Source organism: Gallus gallus, chromosome 9, assembly GCF_016699485.2.
Source record: "Gallus gallus isolate bGalGal1 chromosome 9, bGalGal1.mat.broiler.GRCg7b, whole genome shotgun sequence".
NCBI classification, from domain to species: domain Eukaryota; kingdom Metazoa; phylum Chordata; class Aves; order Galliformes; family Phasianidae; genus Gallus; species Gallus gallus.
In genome coordinates, this window is record NC_052540.1 from 1,409,249 (window position 1) to 1,433,561 (window position 24,313).

Consider the following 24,313-nt stretch of genomic DNA (forward strand, 5'->3'; position numbering starts at 1 on the left):
TGAAGAGCCGGAGATTTACAGTTTTGACTAACCAGAAGTTAAAAAGCCTTTCTTGGATCTGCGCCCTTTAATTCTATTTCAGTAAGAAGATGCCTTGAGAAAGGAAGAGACTGGAAAAGTCATCTGTAGCACAACAGTAGGTTGAAATATGAAACAAATGTTATTCTTTTCCCCTTTCTCAAGCACAGGTAGACAGCAAATGTAGTTACTTCATTGCATAGCAATACTTGGTATAGTTCTTCACTTAAAGAAAGGAAGAAAAAGGATCTTATTTCACAGCCACCTGGGAGAGACAGATGCAAGCATCTGGTCATTATATTGGAATCTGCACATAAAGCTTATCTTTCAATACTTCTAGGTAAATAGAAAACCAGCTAAAATAGAATACTTCATAGCACAGATAAGATGCCATATAAGCAACGTGTAACGGAGAGGAAAGAATTTAAGAGCCATACCATTCTTTTCTGTTTCCTTTTTGTTCCACATAAGGGGTTCTAATGACTTATTTTTGCTCTAATCAGGGGAGCCCCTCAGCAGCTCCCCTGGTCCTCTTTCTGCCTAAGTGGCTCCTCAGCCAACTCCTCTAAAACCATGAGTTAATACATGCCTGTGGTTTTTCCTAGCTGCTTTACAAATACCTTCAGCACTATGATCTCACAATACTTCTGGAAAAGCTTCTAGCAGCACCATTTCGCATGGAATTAACACAAGTTTTCTAAAGCTTTCTGATTATTCATGTACCTCATGTTTAAGAGTTATGGAGAAAGCTTTACAGTCAGGTGTACCAAGCCTTGGCACAACAACCAGGGATAAACAACCTGCAGCTATTCCCCAGCTTTTCTACTCAGCAGACCACACTCTGCATTCCCAGAAGTTATGCCAAGCAGAGGCAAGTACACATGCTTACACTCACCAGCTATGCTCCACTAGCCATGCAAAGGAAGCAGCACAACTCAGTGCTGCTATGCAGGCAGTACCATTCTTCTGGATACACACTTCTGCAATACACAGAGTAGCAGTAGATTATAGCACTAAAGTATCTTGACTTGTACACTATTTAGTCTCTTGGATTTTAAGCAGGAATCTACTAAGATCTTACAGAGACAGAGTACGTGGTTGGCTTGGTTGACGAATGCCAGTCCATCCTGATTGAGAAAAAAATCTATTGAAGACTTATCAAAAGAGGTGGGTACCGTAGCAGATGAAGTTTACTCCATGTGAATTGCTCACCACTAGCCCTGGCTTTTAGCTGCCTGCAGTTTGATTGAAACACCCCCAGCCATGTCCAAATGCAGCTCTCAGATATGAGAAGATGATGTTCCTCCCTTCAAAGTAATGTCTTGAATAAGCTTTCTAAAATATCTTTCAGGCTGTCAGCAGTCCTTATACCTGTCATCTATCTCATAGCTGTACTGTTGACATGCTGTCAGCTGGAATAAGTGCATTCATCTTATTTACTAACTTCTGAAAGCCCGTGGTCTGTCTTTCCAAAACAGATTCAGCAAATTCAATTAAAAATTAACTTCACAACAGAAGCCACAAGACATACGGACACGCTCCCTACTGCCAGGACTAACAGGCACTGTGTTTCAAGTTTAACTTCAGTAGAGACTGTACTCTTTCAGCTTCAGTGAACTCCAGTGGGAAACAGAAGCCCTGTGCAACAGATTGGAGATGCCACAACCAAGCCCATATACTTGTATACGTGTTGTTAACACTTTACTTTGAAAGTCTGAGGTAGGTATTATTTTTTTATTTATTTACTGAAAGTCCACCCATTATCTAAGGCTTTTTCTAGCTATCTTCTGTATAGCCATGTAGTTGGGTGCATGCAAGTGAAGGTTGAAACATTAAAAGGCAGTCCTTCGTGAGAAGTTAGAATCCCAATTTTCAAACTCTTAAAGTATTTATAGAATATCAACTTAAGTGTTAGTAGGAAGATTTCCATGACCTTGCTCTTGTCAGCATGCTATTTAGAAAGAGAAGCCTGATTTGCAAAGTGTCAGATAAACACAGCTGTGCACATGTGCTCACTTGATTGCAGACTGCATGCACAGCTTTGTTTACATGGGCCAAATCAGCCTGAAATTGCACTTGCAATCCTGTACCTCACCAAGTCAGAGGCTTTGCCATCTGCTGGCTGAAACCTGTCATCGTGGACACAATTAGCTGACTGAATACTAGAATAAACACAGTTCTCTTGGGTTGATGTTATCTAAATGGTTTCTAACAGATGTAAGGGCCATCAGTTAAACTGGAACAGAAATCTAGAAAAGGTGGTACTACATAAGGTTTTTCTATTGCCTTACTGAGAGTTAGTCCCATTCATTTAATAGCAAGTCTATTGCTGTTTTTGGCCCTCTTCCCCTTCCAGAAAGAATCTGCCTAGTGCCATAGGGGAAGCTCAATTGTAAACAGATTGCCTTACACTCTGCAGAACCTACCTGAAATTGAACCTATTGTAACAAGCTACTCCTCGCAGACTTCACATGCAGTCAATATCCACGCAAGCTTAGCTCTCTCTGCAGTTTTGTTTGAAGCATGCAATAAGGTTTTGAACCAACCAGTAATCATACAGCACAACAAACTGCACTGTAACACATGCAAGCTCAGATCTACACTAGAAGCAAACCGCTTTTTTATTACTTAAAAACACAGTTCAGGTGCTTGTACAGAGAGACATTTCCCAGCAAGGGTGAATTGCATGGAAGAACACAGCAAGTTCTCCATGGGACTTGTTACCACTCAACCCAAATGTTCTTCAAAGTCCCCTTTGCTCATTTTGTGCGCCCCTCTGCTTCCTCCCTAGAATAGCAGCATAGCTGAGTAACTCAGTTTTCTGAACGTGGTCCTTGCGATTCAGGTAGTTTTTCTGTACCTGTTGCACTTCCAGATGTCAGCAGGGAGCTAGAAGAACCTTTTTCTTGATTCCAGAAAAGCTACAGCTGTTTCATTACTTCTTTGTAACCTGACTTTAAAATCAATACAAATCAGAGATGTGAAGTTTAGGAAGTGCTACTACATGCTATTCCGATTGCAATAACTTTCAGTTAAAATATATATACCGCTCTGAGTCACAGGCTTAAATATCGTTAAGATTTGGGCTTTGATGCCAGATTTCTTTTTTATAGCTGGGATCGATTGGTTCCAAGAAAAAGGAAGATTAACTGTACCCTGGAAGGTTCTTCTATTCCTCCAGAAAGGGCGACAGCAGCAGGTACAGCTTAAGAGTAACACAGGATTACTCTTGGCCAAAGCTCCCAAACGGGTTAAGACCCAGCATGGAGAAAGGACTGTTCAGCCAACTTCTGTGCCCACCTGCCTGGCAGCAAACCTGCACTCCGCGTGCACACAGAACGGATCCTTCCTTCCACAGAAAAGGAAACCTCTGAATGTTTAATCTTTATTTCGCATCATGCCCTAATTTTAACAGTTTCTGTACGGTGGCTCAGTGAGGTCCACCATCCTCAGTGAGGTCCACAGTGAGAACCCTGCATGCATTGGCAGAAACACATTCCTCAAGGTACTTATAAGAAAAGGATACTACTAAAGGTTCCTTTGTTTTTATCCTCCCCAAACTATTTACTCTGGTGAGCTGCTGAAGGATTACAGCTGCAGGGCAGCTAGAGAGACTCAAAGGTTAGCAAAAATGGAGTGAGGTCTTATGTGGGAGAAAAAGCTACTGAGCTGGGCAAGTAATCTCAGCAGGTCAAGGAAAGTACTGACCTTCTTTTCAAATACCAGAGACATGAGGAATCTGAGACAAAGTTTGGTGGGTTTTATTTGTTTTCAGTGAGTTAAGATAAAGGCTCTTCTTGTCCTGGGTTATACCGGAGATTTCAGAAAAGCAGCTTCGTACTTTGCTGTGGCTTTGTGGAAAATTGGTAGGGCCAATGGGGGCTTGCACTGCTGATCAGCTTTCAGCTGCTCTGATACATCACTTGGTCTAATACATTTCCATACACACAATAAAGAGCTTTCAAGGTATCCAGGAATTACCACTTGAACAAATAGGCCTCAGAGCCAGAGGCTGAGTACTGGGAAGGCAGCAGCAGTTGAATCAGCTCAAGCACAGAATGAAATTTGGCTGCTGTCCCTTTCACAGCTGCATGACCTCTCCTGCTCAGCCCTCCAGCAAAGAGCCTGGGAATGGGGAGACATATTTGAGCAGAACACAATAGGAATATTGTTGCAGCTCCCACGGGGCACCAGCATTGTAGAATATGCTGTTGCACAGTTGGAACAGACTACTGCTGGCCACTCAATCTGTTACCGTGCATTTTTCTTTGAAAGATTTTAGGCTAATAGCTAGCAATAAAGACAGATTTTGGAGTTAAGATGCAGCAGCTTTCACATTCAGTGAAATACTCAAATGAGAGTTCACATCAATGTTTTTATCATCATGGTGCAGAAATACAAGTGAAAGCTGATGTTATTAACAAAACAGCAAACTTTCAAGAGCCTTCTTCAGCAAGAAGAATAGAAGCTTAAGCTCTTTAGTTATCTCAGGAATCCTAAGACCATATATCATTAATTATACCAAATAGTTTCTCACGTCTTTCAATCTCAGATTGCAGTATATGGAAGAAGGTATGTCTGGGGTAGCTATGGAAGTGATCATTCCCAGAGAACTTCCATCTGCAGCCCATTACCTTTGGCAGAGGATCTGTCATATAACCAGATGGGATGCTCACATTTTTTTTTACTGCCAGGTGACACAATGGGTAACAACCTAATTTTAAAAATATTTTTTACAGCAGTCGTTATCCTAACCTGCCAGTTCCCTGATCCTCCAAGCAGGATTTCAAATAAGTGAAGAAGCTCCCTGCTCTTTCTTCAATACTTTGGCGAAAATAGCATTTCACAGTCACGCTCTGCCTTTACATGAATGACACCATTGCTTCCAGAAGGATCTAGAACCATCTAGCAGACACAACTAATCATAAAAATACCGAGATAACAAAGAGAATCAGTGCTATTAGTCTCAACAAATTAATATGAGCATAAAACGAGACTGATTTACTTATGTAGCAAGAGGAACTGTCTTTTAGACCAGAAATGGATTAAGCATTCAGAAAGCTGTTTTTACAAGAACGATTAGTAGTGGTATTTTCTTCCTTACCACTTAGAATACATACTGCCTGCTGGAGACTTGAAATAATGTCAACTTTGAAGGCCACACATGAGATAGACTATGATCCACAAAACACTGTAAAAAGAGTCTCCAGACTGAATATCCAGGTTTTTTGTTTGTTTGTTTGTTTGTTTGCCATATAGTTGGTAATTGATAAATTCCACTGTCACTGGTGAGAATGGATCCTGGTTAGAACAGCAGTCTGATTTATGAGCATTCAGCACTGTCAAGTAGGAAGCTCACCAGACACAAAAGTCCAGTTCCACAGAAGCAGAAGTGCAGAACATTTCAGAAGTCTAATTCCATTTGTCCAGTCTGTAAGAATAACCAGATTTTCTAAACTGATCATGGTTTTTTTTTTCATTGACACCCAGTAGTCCTATCATGCCTAAAAATAAAGGCTGTCATTTTAGGTGTTTGCATCTAGATGGTTTCTTCCATGTTTATGGAAATTCTGATCACTGAAGAGATAATCTAGAGCTCACACCATAACAAAAAAGACAACATAAGCACCTCTATTTTTACTATGTAAAACTCCTCTGCTGCTCCAGTGCACACAGCATTACTGGTCCATGCTTGGAACGAGATGTTATGATACGCAATACTATGGGCATGCACTGAAATGAGTAAATTCATCACTCATGTTTTACATAAACAGCTGCTTAAAATCCATTTCACAGAACCCAGGATAACATCCCACATATTTCTGACAAAAAGCCCGTAATACAGAAACAACTTATTAAAATACAGGACTTACTTTTTGTATGTTGGTTCTTAAACTGCTTACACACACTGGTGCAATTGGAACGAGAGAGAAGGATGGGGACAGGAATGGCTCTTCTACTTACTTGCTTTGCATGAACAACGATCCACATAGATCCTGGCAAAAGAGTTAACTTCACAATCATGGGTGGCTCAGCTATGTAGTACCTATTGAACTTGTATCCCTCAGGAAAGGTATTGAATCTCCATCCAGGAATTTGGCACATGGTGGAGCAGTGCTGTTTCAAGATTCATTTACAAGGGGAATGTTGTAGAGTTTGGCTTCTCTAGTTCTTTTCCACAGACTTCTTCCTGGAGCTATTCCAAGCTTGGCCACAGGCATGACCAAGGGTATGCAGCTCACAAGAGTACAAATTGTTGCAGGTCTTCAAGGTGACAGCAAAGCTGGCGCAGACTTGAATGTGCCTCTGCACCTTAACAAAGCAGCCATCAAGACCTGATTCTGTCTTCCTTGGCACAATGGCTTCCGGAAATGCAGTGGAACATGGATTCATACAGATGTTCCTGTACTTGTACAGGTTGATCAGCACCATTACAAAACAAGAGATGGACACAGAGGAAAAGCAGGAACCAACTCATACTTCACAACATGGCTCTAAAGCCACATAAACTAGCACAGAGCAGAGCTCTTTAAACTCTGTGCATAAACTGGTGCATAACCAAACCAGCCTGAGATGACAAGGACATGAGGACCACTGCAGAACAGCTCTGTTCCAGGAGCACAGCAACAGAATGGGTCTGAAGTCATCCTCGTGCCCCTCCAGTTACTGGCTGGAGAAGAACAGTTCCATTTTCAGAATGAGGTCCCATCATACTGTCAGAGAGCTGGGCTGAAAACTGCTGAGAAATATGAAGGAACTGTTCCTCAAATACAGCTGTGACAGAATTGAGGCGAGGTGTGCTCCCAGCCACACAAGACTGGTTCACTGCCATACAGTGCTTCTCAGCAGCACTGCAGCATACTGATACGTTAACATGAGATACAGAAAAACAAGAAAACTGGTGATGGCCATTTATTCCATGATTTCAAGCATGTTAAAGTACCCTTAACTCTTTCTAAAACAGAGCTGAACCAATGTTCAAAAAAAACTTAGAAAACCAGTTACTGGGGGGGGGGGGGGGAGGGGAATGAAATGCAGCTCACAGGTGATGCAATTTATCAGTTAAACATCAGGACACAAGTGAAAAAGCACAGAGAAACTGCACAGCTGCATTTAATTGTAGTGTTTTTGAAAGTCACTCACCTAAACCAAAGAAGTGAATATTGCAAGGGGCTTGCCGTATTTCTGTTACAATGCCCTGAAGAAACAGAGGGCTCTACCAGCACGCACCTAATTGGGAGCTGACTGGTCTCCACTTAGATACTCTACTGCAAAAATGGGATCTCAGCTGATTTAGTAGAACTTGGCTCCATCATCTCCTTTGAATTAAAGGAATACTGCTGAGTCACATAGCTGTAACAGTCTCTAATCAACTAGGATCTTCTACCAGCACAAATGTCAGAAGCACTTACACCTCAATTCTTGCCCATACATCCTCCAAGGACATTCAAGAGCTAATAGAATCATAGGATGGTTTGGGTTGGAAGGGACCTCTAAGACCACCTGGTTCCAACCCCCTGCTATAGGCAGGGACACCTCCCTCCAGCCCAGGTTGCTCACAGCCCCATCCAGCCTGGCCTGCAGTGCTCCCAGGGAGGGGACATCCACAGCCTCACTGGGCAACCTGTTCCAGTGCATCACCACCCTCACAGGAAAGAATGTCTTTTCCCCCCCAGCTTTCCTATAGGCCCCCTGCAGCTACTGGAAGGGGTATAATGTCTCCCTGGAGCCTACTCTTCTTCAGGCTTAAGAGCCCCAACTCTCTCAGCCTGTCTCCACAGATAAATAAATTTATTTATAATTCAATTATTCTCTAAAAGAAACACACAACATTTTGTATTCTGCAATTCCACTTTGTGCATCTCTGTGATCTGTTCCTGACTGTTGTGATAAAGTATCACTGCAACAGCTGCACACCTTATATATATATATATATATATGGATGCTTGTTAAACCAGTACATTGAGAAGTGTTTTTATAACTTGGAAAGTACACATGTAGTTAATGTTACTAATATATTGTTTCAGTGCTGTATGTATTGCAGGTTTGGACATCAGAACTCATTATCTCACAAAAACTACACTAGAGTAGTTAACTGTAACATCCTTTAGAATTAAGTGGGCAAACAGCTACAGGTCTCACTGTCCTCTAAACAGATGTTTTACATCCTAAAGCAGTTACTTGTTCTACATCTCACAGACGTTATTTGAAAAGACATACTTTTAAGCAATTCCAATTAACGTTTGTAAGTTGCACACTTACAGCTGGGCACATCCACCACTACTTCCCTGAGTAGAGGTCTGCACATCCAACTGCAGCAAAAGCCTACATAGATTATAACAGATCCCAAATATTCTCCCCTCAAAGCACTGGGTACCACCTCTTCTTTACATTTTGCTTACAGACTATGTTAAGCAGAACAGAGCACTGAAATAGCTCTTCTCAGACAGAGGAGGCATGGGGTGTTTTTCAGACTGAGGACAACACAGCTATAGCATGGGCATAGAAGCAGCATGAATTCCGAGCCCTTCCTTTGGGACCTGCCCAGTTTGTGATCTATACCTGTTATGAAATTAGCTTGAAGCTAGATGCACATGCTGTGCAACACAGAAATTAACTTCTGGTTTGCATGTGGCACACGTGGGGCTGCTTCTTGACATCACTAAACCTGCACAGATAGGCAGATGTTTCATTTGAAGCTGGAACATTTTCAAGACTCCTTTTCACTGCCGCATTCATCAAGGTAAAATAATTCCAGCTGCACTCCTTGCTGCATCTTGCTTTGAAAATTCCACTTACCTTTTCCCTGTACTTGTTTTTTTCTGTTAACTCTGAGTAATGTTGGATGAAAGAGGGTTGGTAGAGAGGAAGAACCTACAAATATTTAGCTAGAATATCTGTGGTCCATTTGGGCTAACAGAACACCAGTATGAAACTTGATTTGAGTTCAAGATCAAATAATTTAAGCAAATGCACTCAGAATTTCCACAGTATCATTAGAATTAATCCCAGAATGTGACCCCACAAGAAAGCTTCCTATCCTGAACTCTAAACAGAAACTTAAGAAAACAGAACCAGCTTGTTTGAGCCATTCTACCTTGGACCAATCTTTTCAAGTAAATAGTCAGGCTTGTTCATATTTCAGTTGAGTCAAATCCCATCATAGAAAGCAGGTTCTGCTGTTTCACGGCAAGATAATACTTTACCTCCCTAACTAGACTTTTAATCCAGCAACACTCATTTCTAGATATAAAAAATCCTGCTTTAGAAAAATGATAATTTTCTCATTTATACAAACATGACAACCTCAGTAATCATTCTAACACTACACTGCATTAGGCAAGCAAAACCTTATCCAATGCATTAGTTCCATACTTTGTCCCTTGTTTCAGAAGTGAATGACGTTGTCCTATTAGGATCACCACATCTCTTCTCCTGCAGAATTGTTTTATGTGTTTATATACAAAAAACTATGGAGGGTGAGACAATATGGGACAGAAGCCCAGTGGCTAAGCCATCCCACCCATACCTATGAGGCAGTATTCTGCCACAACAGAACAGCTCATTGCAACTCCTGGAATCCCATCTGACCGTCATTTCAAAACACACATCTGACAGGTGCCAGGATGTTACATCACTTTAATCTGAAGTTGGATTAAGAAGTGGTCAAGGGTAACACTTACTTCATATGTGTACATTAGGTTTCAGCTCAGGTTTGTAGAAAGATTTGTGATGAATCCTGAGTGTATCATAAAGGAATCTGCAATAGATCAAAGCTTTTCTTAAGTAATATTCAAATACCTAAACCCCAGCACTAACTGCCTTACCTGATTCCTCTGCATATGCTGGATAGACAGTAAATCACTGTAATTACAGGCTGAAAAGATAGGAGTGCCACAAGATTTACAGCCCTATTTTTCACCTGCTATCCCATCCTTGTATTATGACCAGATTTGTGGATATTTTATTCTTTATCTTAGTTGTTCCCCTTTCATATTACCATCTGCAAAAGTTCATCTAAACTACTGCTGGGTGAGGAGGGGTTGGTAGACGTTCAGTGTCCACCAGTAGCAGCTATTAAATAGCTGCTATTTAATGCTGTCTGGTCTAATTCCACCTACTGCTGTATATGATAAAGCAACATTCTGCATAGTGATAGTGATTTCAATGATTTCAGTTTCCTTATTTCCTCCTGGGCAATCTTTATGCAGTGTCAGATTATGACAATTTTCATTCCAGTTACGCTCTGTTATTTCTGCACTTCGCTATTGAGCTGTCCATGCTTTTACAATATGCGCTGTAATGTTGGTGTTATTTCAGCCTTGCAATAAAGTTACAAACACAAAAGCTACGTTATACTGCAAGACGCAATTGCTAGGTAAAACTTTTAGTGCAATTTAGCCTTTTTGGTTATCCCTTTTATTCTTCAAAAGCTTCTGTTTCTCTAGTAGACAATGGCTTGTGTCAGCCTTAAAAGCATTGTACCTTATGACAAACTGAGTGTGAAATAAGATAACAGAACTGAGGATTCTGCATTACTGCCTTACAGGATCTCCCAAAAGCTGCATTTCTGATTCAAGCATCAGGCACAAAGGGTTGTTTTTGCTTGTCGATTCTAGGTTAAATTTCCTTAAGGAAATCATTTATTACCATATTTGATTCCCAGGTGTGTAAGACAGAGGAACTAATTGTGCTAGTAGTTTTCAGTCTTGGTCACTTGATTGCAATTACACCAAGTATTTTATTAATGATGAGCCATGGCCTGCAAAAGACCACTTTACACCCAGATATTCAAGATGCTAGCAATAGAATCATAGAATCACCAAGTCTGGAAAAAACATCAAAGGTCCTCTAGTTCAACCGTCCATCTACCACCAGTATCTCCCCACTAAACCATGCTCCTAGTACGACATATTTCTTGAACCCCACAGAAGATATTGACTCCACCTCCCTGGGCAGCCTGTTCCAGCACCTGACCACTCTTGGAGAAATTTTTACTAATATGAGACCTGAACCTCTCTTGGTGCAACGTGAGGGCATTCTCTCTTGTCCTATCTCTAGTTAAGAGAAGAGGCCAACCCCCACTTCACAGAACCTCCTTTCAGGCAGTTGTAGAGTGTGATAAGGCCTCCTTTGAGCCTCCTCTTCTCCAGACTAAACAACCTCAGTTCCCTCAGCTGCTCCCAAAGGACTTGTGCTCCAGACCCCTCATGGCTTCATTGCCCTTCTCTGGGCACACTCCAGGGCCTCAATATCTTTTGTGTAGTGAGGGGCCCAAAACTGAACACAGTACTCGAGGTGAGGCCTAGCCAGTGCCAAGTACAGGTGCACAATCACCTCCCACTCCTGCTGGCTGCACTACTTCTGATACAAACCAGGATGCCACTGGCCTTCTCAGCTACCCGAGCACAGTGCTGGCTTATGTTCAGCCAAGTGTCGACCAACATACCTACGTACATTTCTTGCATGCATTCATCCAGTCACTCTGCTCCAAGCCTGTAGCTTTGCCTGGGTCTTCTGTGGCCAAAGTGCAGGCCCCAGCATTTGGTCCTGTTGAACTTCAACCCATTGGCCTCAGCCCAGCAATCAGTCTGTCCAGATTCCTCTGTAGGGCCTTCCTACCTCCAGACAGATCAACACTTTCTCCCAGCTTGGTGTCATCTGCAAACTTACTGAGGGTGCACTCAATGCCCTCATCCAGGCCGTCAATAAAGATATTAGACATATGCCACTATCCTTCACTTAGGCTAGTTACTTTAGCCGATCCATCAGACTTAAACTATCACACATCTATGCTGGTACTGCCTCATCAACTCACTAGTACTAGACCAATTAAACCCCACTAATGAAATGATATAGCAACTTCTGTACTAGCAATCAAACACACCTTTTCCTCAGTCTTTTATGATGTCATTGTGTGAATCACAGTACAAAGAAAATGCCAAGACAGAAGTTTAACCTAATTCTCACACCCAATACTAAGCTATATTCAGGACAAAGCTACAAACGTGGGATGAAAATCAAGTGCTTCCAGTGACAACAGCTGGTAATAATCCTCTAGCAGCCCTGAAAGTAGTAAAACCTGGGGCATCATCCAGCCAGCTGTTCTCCATCTGGGATTTCCCTGACATTGGCACAAACACTGATAGAATCATAGAATAGTTGAGTTGGAAGAGACCTTAAAGATCATCTAGTTCCAACCCCTGCTGTGGGGCTCTATTTGAGGCAGCTTTGTAGCTCTTTTGAGCAGACAGACACAATCTAAAGAAAAATTAAGCTGCAGAAATCAAAATAGATTTGTCATGTTTTGGTTCCACAGGTTAGCTTCCCCACATCTGAATGAATAACTTAATTACAGGTTCAGACACTGCTCCATTAGCTCTTTCTCCCTGCCTACCTTCTTCTGTCCTCCTGTCACCTGCATCCCTCCTCCTTCCTTCGCACTACATTAGCAGAACAGTAAGGTTGCCAAATTCAGCCTCAAACAAAAAAATAAAAATAAAATCCATCTCAAGCAGATGTTCAGGTATGAAAAACTGAGTTCAAACAGTTACATTTTAGCCAAGACCCTGTCTTCAATTACTCACAATAGAAATGTCAGCAGTAATAAGCAACTCTGTCAGCCTCCAGAATAGCAAGTACATCAGAAGTGCTATGCACACACACACGTATTTTCATACTGTGTGCAGATTTCCTGCACAATACTTTAATTTCAGCTTTTCCATGCTTCACAGCTTGGGTTTGATCAGTTACAGAAAAGTGGATGAAATACCAGTATTGAATATGTGCGTGCTAACTTATTTCATTCCAGTGGTTAAGGAGGAAGTGCACTGTTTCCTTGACAATACTTTCATCAAATTGCTTCTTAATTGGTCTGATGCCACCTAAAGTTAATGCATAATGCATTAGGAAAGGCTGATTCTTCAGATACAATAAGGAAACAATTTCAACTCAACATCAGCACTAAGACTCTTCAGTATCTTCAGTTATTTTTGCTATCATAGCATCAACAAGCCAAAAGAAAAATATTCATTTGCAGGACAGCAATATAATCAACTTAATTTCATCATCTCCTCTGAAATTTGGTGATTTGAAAGCTATACACACACCAAGGTAGGTTACGAAGAACTGACTGGAGACTCAAGTAGTCACAGACCTCTACTCATGAAACCCTCCAACTGAAAGCCATCCAACTAATGCAAGTCATGACTGCTCCTCCTCATTGTTGGAAATGCAGAGAACAGATTTCTGCCATGAGTTCCAAGGAAAATTTTGCTACGTAACTCCACTATAACCAAAACCTAACCAGAGTTTCCAAGATCTGATAGCTTTCGGGTCAAAGTTCTTAACACGTATATGCTGGGAGTAGACTGGAATAAGTTACAGTATTCAAATCTTACAGGACAAATTTCTAACAAGAATGTCTGTAAAATGCAGATACCTACTATTGGTCTACTGATTCTAGAAAGGACAGCAAAGTGACAGAATTGTCTTTGCAATGGATATTTCTCAGCATACACCTCATACACCTCCCACATTTCCAAGCAATACTCTTAAATTAGAAAAAGCTTGTCAAGAAAGCACTCACAGTTCTCCCTTGAACCAAGTTATTTCTGGCAAAAAAAAAACAAACAAAAAACAACTGTTTATGAAAAGGCACAAGAAGCAAAGGTGTGTCACTGACTTTCTCTATGTGGGGAAAAGTGGCACCCACTGATGTTCATCAACACTTGCTAAATGTTTATGGAGACCAAGCAGTGGAGGCAGCACAGTGAGGGATAGGAAGAGCATTTCAGCAGTAGGTAACAGACACAGTGGTCATGTCTGCAGGGACAGATTTGTACAAGCGTGTCACACAGGCTCCTGTTCATCACTGGTGAAAATGCACAGCTAGTAGCAGTGACTATGTTGAAAAATAGTGTTTTGCAGCTGAAAACTTGCTCTATAAGTAGTGTTGTGCCTTTTGTATCTATTGTACTTTGCATGGAAATAAATAGGAGGCGTTACTTTTGGAGAGACCTACCTCATAGCTCAATACAGACAGCCTTCAGAGAGATGACACGTCACTCAGTTCGGAGTCTGGACTTTCAGCAACTTATTGCTATATACTGAAAGGAGATTTGCTCCAAAAAGAGTTAATGGGAGCATTAATTTCCATGTAGTATTTTCACTGAGCTGAATTATTTACAGTATACAAGAACACAGGAGTCTCAGTGGGCTGTGATCTCACCTTTTGTTGTTTCAAGGGAAAATAAGCAATTGAAAAAGACCCTTCATGGAGGTCCAAACCACAGTACAATTCTGTTCTATACTCCACTATGATCTTTATTTAAACCTTTTACCTTAGACATTTTCAGTTAATCTCAAAGAGGTGTGATAAGAAGCCTATACTAAGTTAATACAGAAAGTTTAAGGGTATATCTCTGACGGTCTCTTTTAGATATCTTTACCTACAACTGTCATTTCTGTCCCACAGCAATCAGAACATATTTCAGTTTCTGAACATTCAGAAATGCTATTTGTCAGGTGTAGTGTTGTGTAGAGAGGTACACTAGGAGGTACACAAGGCAGACAACAGATCTAATACTTCCATATTAAAGCAATCAAGCCATTTAAGCAAGCAGAAATCTGAGATGCAGAAGAATAAATTATGTTTGATGCTGTAGCGTATTCTACACAATACAGAAGGAAACCCTAATTTATATGCTAATTAATCCATAAGTAAGAATTATGGGGTTAATTAAGCATCATATCCCTCCTATAAATTTATATGCAGCAGGTAAGGCAAGAAAGAAATCTTAGTATTTTGATTAAATTAGCCATAAGCCATAGTCTTTCTGGGGCCTCTTCTCTAAACAAACTGAAGTGAACAGTATTTAGTTCAAAACACCAGGATATGGAAAGTCCTGATGCACATTTTTGGAAAGCATTTATTCACAAATTTTAAATAGGATGGTTTTTGCATTTAGATTATCAATTGATATTTCATGTTCAATACTAAAAATTGATGTAAAGTAAACAGTCACTTTAATAGTTCCGCAGTAAATACTTATCCCACAACACACTTTAAATTGATTAGAAATGTATGTTTGCATTTAATAGCATGCAAGAATCTTATTAAGGGTAAATTAAACTCTTACTTTCAAGCACAGTGTGACCGTATCTTGCCACAGGAGCTTGTTACATAGCAATTGTTTTTAAGCTCTGCTCTGAATTATGTTCAACATCTGACACCACCGCAGCTACCCAGAATGTAGTAAGTATTCTCTACTTAGACTCAAGTAACCATTTTGAAAATGCTAAGAGGAACCTATATGTGGATGAGGTTCTTGGTTATACTAAGTTTATTCTGTGGAAACTTGGAAAAACTTAGACTTCAGTTCATGATGATCTTCCTTATGTGAGCACTGACTTAAAGAACTATCAACGGCTGCTTTAACCAGAAACTAAAAACCATTTGTTCCCCAAGAAGTCATTCTGCACACAGATACCTTTGTGCTGTGAACAGGCTTCAGGCATATCTCTAGCCGGTGAGCCATTCAGGTAACTTGATGGCTCCAGTGTAAAAGCTATTGTGGCAGATGGGCCAAGGCACCAGTTGTCCCAGCTTTTCACAATAGAATCGTAGAATCACGAGGTCAGAAAGGACCTACAAGATCATCTAGTCCAACTGTCCTCCCATTACCATTGCTACCCCAACAGTTAACTTTCCATAGACTGTCTTGCAGAGGGGGAGGAAGCAGTACTGGTCCTTCATGGATTCCAAATCTAAATGTTCAAGACAATACTTTTAATCATAGAATTACAGAATGATTGCTTTGGAAAGGACCTTGATGACAACCCAGTTCCAACCCCCTGCCATGGGCTGGTTGCCCTTGACCTTTCTTCTCTTCTCCACCAAAGCAGCTAAAATAGGAGAAATCTCTCTCATCTGAGATGAAACAGGCTATTGTTTTTAGAGATTGCTAGAAATCACATTTCAGTATTTCCTTCAAATTTCAAGTAACTCTTCCATGCTAATTGGGATAAAATATTTCACTTCTATCTTTAAGAGAGACATGTTGAGGCCAAAAAATAGGCGTGAAAAGGTGTAACAGCCGTGCCTCAGACGTCTTTCCAAGGGCTTAGTAAACTCTGAGTGCAGCATCCAGCAGGAAATACCACTTGAAGTTTCAGGAGCATTGAACATATAATGGCAGAAAAACTGAAGCTTCCATAACTGCTTGTGCAGAATAGTCACAGGTTATTTCCCCACTGTTTCTGGCAGTAATAAAATCAATTTGAGCTGTTCTTTTGAATTCATCCTCACTAGTCAGAAATGGAGAAATATACACAGCGTGCACAAAATGAGTTGTACTTTAACAATAAACATTGATTTTTTTTCAGAACTAATCTTCAAAATATTGCACATTAGCTTGAAGTTACTATTTCATAACAGATTGTATTAAGTTACTTGAGCTCTAGGACATAATGTTTAATGCACCAATAATGTTGGACAGCACTGCTGTCTGTGACAGCAAATTGTAGACAGGTACATAGCAGAAAGTCATAATAAAAGCTTAAAAAACACAAGGGCTTCATTGAGATCTTGGCATACTGAAGAGATATAATTTTGAAGAACTGCATTTTTTGCCATATTGAGTTCTGGTGACCACATGATATATTGATTTTAATTTTCAATGTTTGCCTTGTTCCCTTTTAGTTCTACAGAATGCAGCTGAGATAACAGTCTAGTTGAGGTACTTGAAGTAATTGTTATCTTTAAGCTACATTAGATGAAGCTTCAAATAAAGCTTTGTAAAGCTGTATTTACTATCACTCCATGTTTCTAAGCTAACTATAACACTACAGCTTTTCTTGTATACGCTATCAGAGGCACAAGCTTAATGATGCATCTTGGTGCAGATTAGGCCACAAGCTAAGACAAAGGCAGTTTGCTGCTTTTACATTACTCCCTGCTGTGGGCTGGTAATGTAGTAACCACCTTTACAGACATACCAGTCTATTGAAAGAGCAAAAGATGGACCTCATAGACCTTAACATCTCTGTCTTTACTCTCAGTATAAAGACATTCTGTTGTACATTTTATTTTCCAAATCTGCTGCCCATTTCTCCAAGGTGTGTCTCCACCTGTTACTCATCCAAGTCAGTTTAAGCCAGAAAATTTGTTACCATGACATTAGAACTTCTTGTTTAGTTTCTTGTGCTTTTTCTAAGTACTGTGCTCCATAGGAAGGAATCAGCAATACTTTTCACTTCTGTCCAGATGAATACTTGTTTCAACAGTTTGCCCTGAGCTTAAATCCAAGATCAATGCTGTCTCCAGAGAAATCCTGATTTGAGACAGTTTGCCCTGCAGCTACCAGTTCCTAAAGTGACCCAGAGATTAGTATCCTCAGAACCTAATGATCAAACTACCATTAGCTGTCACACTTGACAAACTCACTTCCTCCGTAAGAGTTAATGACATAAATGGTGAATTGAAAATCCCTATCCTTTGGGCTAAAAAAGCATGATGGAGAGATAAGACTTTGAGAGCAAAATAAGAGTCAAGACATAGCAGACTAAACCTTTTAAAATTTGTTAGCACCTCACAACCTGCAACATTTATCTATCCTTTTTATAGAACTCAGTCACTTCTCAGAGCTCCCCAGAAGCCATCCACTTTAACGTTAACCGCATATTGAACTCCCTGCAAGTCAATAAAAACATTTATTGACTTAGTTTCAGTCTATAAAAACAATTAGAGGACTTCTGTTATAATAGAGTGACAAAGTGGAAAAAGAAATTGGCAGTTAATTGATTTGTTTGGCAGTAACTTAGAAATCATAAATAATCCTTTGGTATTGCTGTTAATAGCATGCATGCTTTCTAGCACAAGTTCAGGAGTGTCAGACTGCACTTATTTCTACGTCAACTGGAGCAAAGATTACACAGCATTAAAATATAGAAAAATGTATTTATGAAGTCATACCAGGTTCTACTTCTGCAAACTTTAGAAAGAAGCATTTTTTTAGTTCTTATTGGCATACACAAACTGTCCCACCTGAGCCTCTACTTATCTGTCACATTACATGAAATGATGTCTCAGATTAAAACTTCAAGAAGTCTCTACTGACAACAAGACCCTGCATCTTGATGTTTAACCTCCGTGTGAAACGAATGACCTCAGACTGTTTTCCACATCTTTCTTACCTGTTAAACTGAGGAAGAAGGGTTTCTTACAAAGTATATTTAGCAGAATATACTACTGTCTGTGTTAGTTTTAGTCAAGGGTTAACACTGCCTCCTTCCTCACCAAAAAGTGCCAGATCTCACACTTCCAGCTGGCCCTCTGTATCAGTATTTATTAAAGCAAGCCTTTCCCTGCAGTTGAAAAAATGTCTCCAAATAAGAAAACAACAAAACTCCTCCATTAAAAAAGCAAAACTACCTTATCCTACTCTGTAGTAGCATCTTCTGTGCTTTGAAATCAATGACCAGGAGTGAAGTTATATCTGTTTCAAGAATCCACAGATAGACCAGCATGCTTACAAAACCATTGGGAAGCACTGGTCCTTAAAGCACTGTCCCCAGTAATCTTAGTTGTTGTTCCCTTGCAAGCCACAGGTATTCAGGACAGGTGATTAAGAATCATTTGGCATAATTCTAATGGATAAGAATAAACTAATTAAAAGTGAGATATTAATTTGTATTTTGGAGTACTGCACAGCATGAAACCTGCCACAGAGAAAGAAGTCAGCTGAGATTTAAAATTTTTCTAAGACTAGCTTAATTCACCTGAGATTACTGCGAAAACTGTTGAATCTTCATTTGAAATGTGGATTTCCATATCTACAGAGAAGTCTTGTAAGTCCTATATGCCAGCACCGGAATCAATATAACATTGTCATGCACTGAGAATCACTTTTCTTGAAATCAATTCATTAAGATTCAGGCAAACACAAGCCATACAATGGATTCCATTAAAAGAGGAATTAATGTTTTTCTTCCTCAGCTCTGCAGATCTACCTAAAATTCACAAAAACCCAGTAATTGCTCTTGCAGTCTATGAATGATTGGTGGAAAATGGGGGAGCAATGCCCCGCCTGCTGTAAGCAAAGATCTGGTTCACTGACATCTGATGAACCTGAACATCTGTAAGTGTATGGGTCCCAAGGAGATGCATCACAGAGTCCAGAGGGAATTGGCTGACATAGTCACCAAGTCCCCCCTCAGTCATACTTGGAAAGTCACAGCAGGTCTGAAAGAAGAGAACAGTCTCTTTATCAGGGTCTGTTGGGACACGACAAAGGGATCTGGTTTCAAACTCAAGGAGAGGGGGTGGTCTAGTTTGGATATAAGAACTTTTTACAATAAGGGTGATGAGGCACTGGCACAGATTACTCTGAGATGTGGTGGATGCCCCATCCTTGGAGATACTCAAGGTCAGACTGGATCAGACTCTGAGAACCTGATGGAGCTGTAGGCATCTTTATTTGTTGCAGGGGAGTTGGACTAAGTGACCTTCTAAGGTCCCTTCAATTCTAATGATATTATGTCGAAAGTCTTAGTCTAGCCAATGCAATTGTTTGCTTTTCATGGAAGTGTCATTAATCATGATGAATTCTTTAATTATCAATACAAACATGAATTCTTTTTTTTTTTTTACAGAAACTTCAGAATGAACGTAATGGTTTAGTTTTATCCTGCCTGTTGATGGCAGCAACTGATTGTTTTGTTTTTCAGTTTATCAAGCAGCAGAACAGGAGTTAGAATCATGGAAGTGTTTGGGTTAAAAGAGACCTTAAAGACCACTTAGTTTCACCTCCCTGCCAAATGCATGGACACCTACCATAGACCAGGTTGCCCAAAGCTCCATCCAACCTGACCACCACTTACGGTGATGGGCCATCCACATCTTCTCTGAGCAATCTGTGCCAGGGCCTCACCACCCTCTGCGTAAATAACTTCTTTCTTACATTCAATCAGAATCTACCTTCTTTTAGTTTGAGGCCCTTACCCCTTGCCCTATCACTACACTCTCTAACAGAGCCCTTCTCCACCTTTCAACACAGGCCTCCTTGAAGTACCAAAGGTCTCCCCTGAGACCCTCCTTCTCCATACTGACTAACCCTAGCTCTCATCATCTCCACGGCCAAGGTGCTGCAGTCCTCTGAGCATCCTCTTGGCCTTCTCTGGGCCTGCTCCAACATCTCCATGTCCTTCTGCTGATGCTCCAAAGCTGAATGCAGCACTCCAGGTAAATCCAAATACAACAAACAGCTAGACATTCTACTTTTTAAAGCTTCCATCATGGACCTCATACTTCAAATTAAAATTCTTAGAAGAAACCTGTACTGTGAAAATGACAACGGATTTGTTCTAGCAGGCTACAGACTGGGGAGTTCAGGCTGTTCTGTAATAGAGCTGTTTCTGCTTGGCTGTAAATGAAACAGAAAATGCCCCCCTCTCTCCCTTTTACTGCCACTTTCTGAATTGTATAAGCAAAGCTTGGTTTCAGCCGGCTAGAGGTAGTGGTTGTGAGATCGTGTAACTGCTCTTCTACAGTTAAGTGCAGTGTAATGCTTCTTAAAGACTGTGGCTAAACAACCTGGATGCTGCAGAGCTATATCAGAGACATCACTCGTCAGAATATTAGATGGAAATTGTCTGATGCATAAAGAACAATTTAACTCCCAGGGTGGCAGGCTGGAATCTGTCAGTGCCTGCTCATGGCAGGCTTTGCAGCATGAATGTGCATCAAGGTAAGCTGGACAAGCAGATGTACTTTTAGAGAAGGTAACCAGAAGGTACTTGTTTGGGTAAGGAACTGGCACACAAATTTCTGAAGCAGTAAATTATAGAAATCAGAATGGGTTGGTCCATTCTCAAAGGCTATAAAGTACAGGCATTTTCTTCTTGAAAAACAGGCTTCTTCACCTGATAAACCTGTGTCCTTAACTTTTTATTCTATGTAGTTATTCTTCTGACATAAAACTTTGACTCCATAACTACAAGAGAACTATCACTTTCTTATAAGCTTTGCAATGCATCTTGAAAATTAATTTTTTTTAATTATACGTGTGATTAAAATAGCTCTAGCTTCATAATCCTGATGAGATAATTGAAGTAATTAGAAATCACACCTACTTAAAAACTCAGTCAGTAAAAGCACCTTTAATCATACTCAAAACCTTTTCTTCCCTGAAGAAAGAATCTATTCTCCATATTAGTTTTCTTTGGTAGCCTCCCATTCATTTTCTTCAGACAGTGATTAGAATAAGCATTGTCAGTGGCTGGATAGAACACATTAAGAACCATTTTATATAGCTAAGAAAAAAAAAATCAACGTTCCATTCTTGTATGTAGAACTCTTTTCAGCTGACCTCTTGTTCATCAAGCTTACTTTTTTTCTTTTCCTTTAAAAAACAGCTTTCTTCTCAGAAAGAACCACTCCAAGAAACTTCCTCGTGCACTCAGAACACAGATACAAATTCCATAATACGTACCACACGCCAATCTACCAGAATTTGTTTGCTTTGTCACTGACAGATTTCTTACTGCCACCAAAAAAAACCCAGAATATTTATAACTGACTGCTACTGGCAGTTTAGCTGGGAGTTAGAACAAGTTTTCCCAGATTTGAATGCTGTACCTAAATCCTCCCCTTTGAATCCCTTATGGAAATTCATCATTAAGGCACACTATAGGGGCATTCTGCCCAAGGTAGTTCTCACGTCACTATGTAGAAAGTCTCCTACAAAAAGGTTTCAAGAATTGGGAAAGCCCATGAAACTAAACAGGCTGCAATCCAATCAATTTTGTAAATTAGGAATAGCAAATGCCTCTGCAATACTCACAGATCCAGAATGGCACAAAGTGTTGTTCCTCAGACTTTCAGACAATTGGTTAAACAAGGTCCCAGGTATGTCCTTTTCAAGGACTGGAGATTCTTACCATTCAGGTTAATTCCAACAAATGTATTTGACATTACATAGTGCTTCAACAGAACAAGATGGAATTCTCTCTTGGGGTATACACCAATGGATTTATGGTATGAAGAGCACTGATTCAGAAGCTCAAGTTCCATCAGAGTTATGCAGTTAGGCTCCTATCCCTAATAGTATTAGGGTGAGTTTAAGACAATTATATGTCAGCACCACGTCTGAAGATACATGAAGTGAATACAGATAAAGATTCACCAAACCCAACTTCAGCTTTTTGTTTTTGGATACTTAATTTTTTTACTATTATTACTTAGAATAAGTCATTCTAAAACACTCAAGTTCCATTTGCATTATTTCAGTGGAAATGAATTTTCAAGCTGGATCTACAAATCTTCAAATAGAAGGTTTTTTTTTTTTTCTTTGCTAGATCTGTGAAGGCAGTCGTTCACCAGCAAAATAAGAGGAAGTTGTGGCTGTGGGAGAAGCGGCATAGAGGTGGGCTAAATCAAATTTCTTGTGGGTGATGCAGAGACCTCCTTATTTTTCCTGGTGGAATCCCTTTTCTCTGCACCACACTGATATTTTCAGAATCAAAATGAAATACACTTCTTATTATTTTACACAGAACACATACATTTTGCTCCCTTATAGCCTGATGTTCATTGAGAGTTTTTTCAATATAATTCCGCTATGCCCAAATGGAGCACAGCAGTCTGACAGTAGATACAGAAATACCATCAAATTATGTAGTCCTTTATCATTCAAGGCAAAAACGTTACTGCAGAATTCCAACTGAGTCATGCAAGCTGTAGTACAAGGATCTAACTAGTCTTTAATTGCAGAAACTTTAGTTCCTCATCTGTGCCATGCCTGGATGTTGACTTTTGTTACAGGTGGGTAATTGATAAGGAAATTACTTTATACAAGTAAAAACTGTACGAAATAAAAGCCTTTACTGAAAACATACTGAAGGAGGGATCTTCAGTTCATGCATAACCATGCTAGTCTCCCCCTGAGAAGAACCAATTTAAAGTTCAACAGAGTAAGATTCTTCCTGGGTTTCCTTTAAAATAAGCAGTAAACTGAAAAGTTTTCCATAGCAGGTTTGCTCTGAGCCTTTCCCTGTTTCCCATCCTTTTCTTCCAAACAGGGGTCTGCGTTTCCCCACTGGCTGCACAGGGCAGATACACACATCAGCCGCAAAATAGCAGAGACCAGATCCACCAAAAACACAAGCTTTAAAGGCAGACAGTAGTCCACAGCTATGCAATGCCCTATTGCTGGCTGCAGAACTAAGCTGCTGTCAGTAAGAAGTCAGTCTTTTCCAGGAAACTTCTTTGATTCCTCACATATGGAAGGCTTTAATGCTAGGATATGTATTTAGATGCAAGACAGAGTTAAAAAGAGCCAGGTAATTCTTAGGACATTCGTTTATTGTGGATGATGAGCAGAAAAGCACTATTATAAGGCAGATCTAAGTGAGACGTTTGATATTAACCAAACAGTACAGTTAAACAAGTTAACTCAGTATCACAACAGCAGCTAGTCTGAAGATGTATTTGATACACAGGACCACTACATCTCATTTCCTCACACAGAGATGCACAGCAGCATCTGAGGGTCTCCTTTACCTTCTCTGCACAGTGATAGACATTCAACCTGAAAGACCCCAAGCATACAGCCAACTCCCCTGCCACTCAGCACACACATCTAATCATACGAGCACGTGGATGGCCCACTGACTTATGTGCTACTGTGGAGGGAGCTCTGTTGGGCCAGGTTCTAGCACACTGATTTCTAGCATCAGTAAATCAACTAATCTATTTAGATGTGTACTGTGCCTTTGCTTCCCGAAAAATTGTTCTCTTTAGCACATGAGAATGATTCTTTTAAATAGGATGAATTTGAAAATGGCAATTTGCTCAACTTAAAAATTTGTACATAACCAGCTCCAAGGTCTCCCCATCATGCACCATCCTGTGAAGGATAAGGGATTCCTATGACACCAGATAAGGACAATTACGTTTTTATGCACAAATGTTCCAACTACAACTTCATCTCTGGCAATGGACTCACACTTCAGTGATTATCATTATTATAAAGCCAAAGTGAATTAATTTCAGAAAGACAAATCACATTTAGGAAGGACAGTGCAGTGAAGTAGGGAAAACGATGCGACCTTCCACAATTATCTAAAGTTGTATTGCTAGCTAGTTACTGATTGCACAGGAAATTGTTCTTAAGGCTGTGCCATAGATATCAAGGGAGTAGCTTTGTTAGACATGGACCTGTTGGAGGAAGTCCAGAGAAGGGCTACAAAAAGGATCCCAGGGATGGAACACCTTTCCTACAAGGACAGGCTGTGC

General features: G+C 40.3%; 1 long non-coding RNA gene across 1 annotated transcript; it reads left to right on the top strand.

Annotated features, from left to right (window-relative positions):
• Positions 1 to 441: 441 nt before the first annotated feature.
• On the top strand, positions 442 to 7,593 carry LOC121111494. Its single transcript, XR_005862339.1, has 3 exons — positions 442 to 1,185; positions 1,497 to 1,737; positions 3,132 to 7,593. It is a non-coding gene; the product is annotated as an uncharacterized LOC121111494 (long non-coding RNA).
• The last annotated feature ends 16,720 nt before the right edge of the window (positions 7,594 to 24,313 follow it).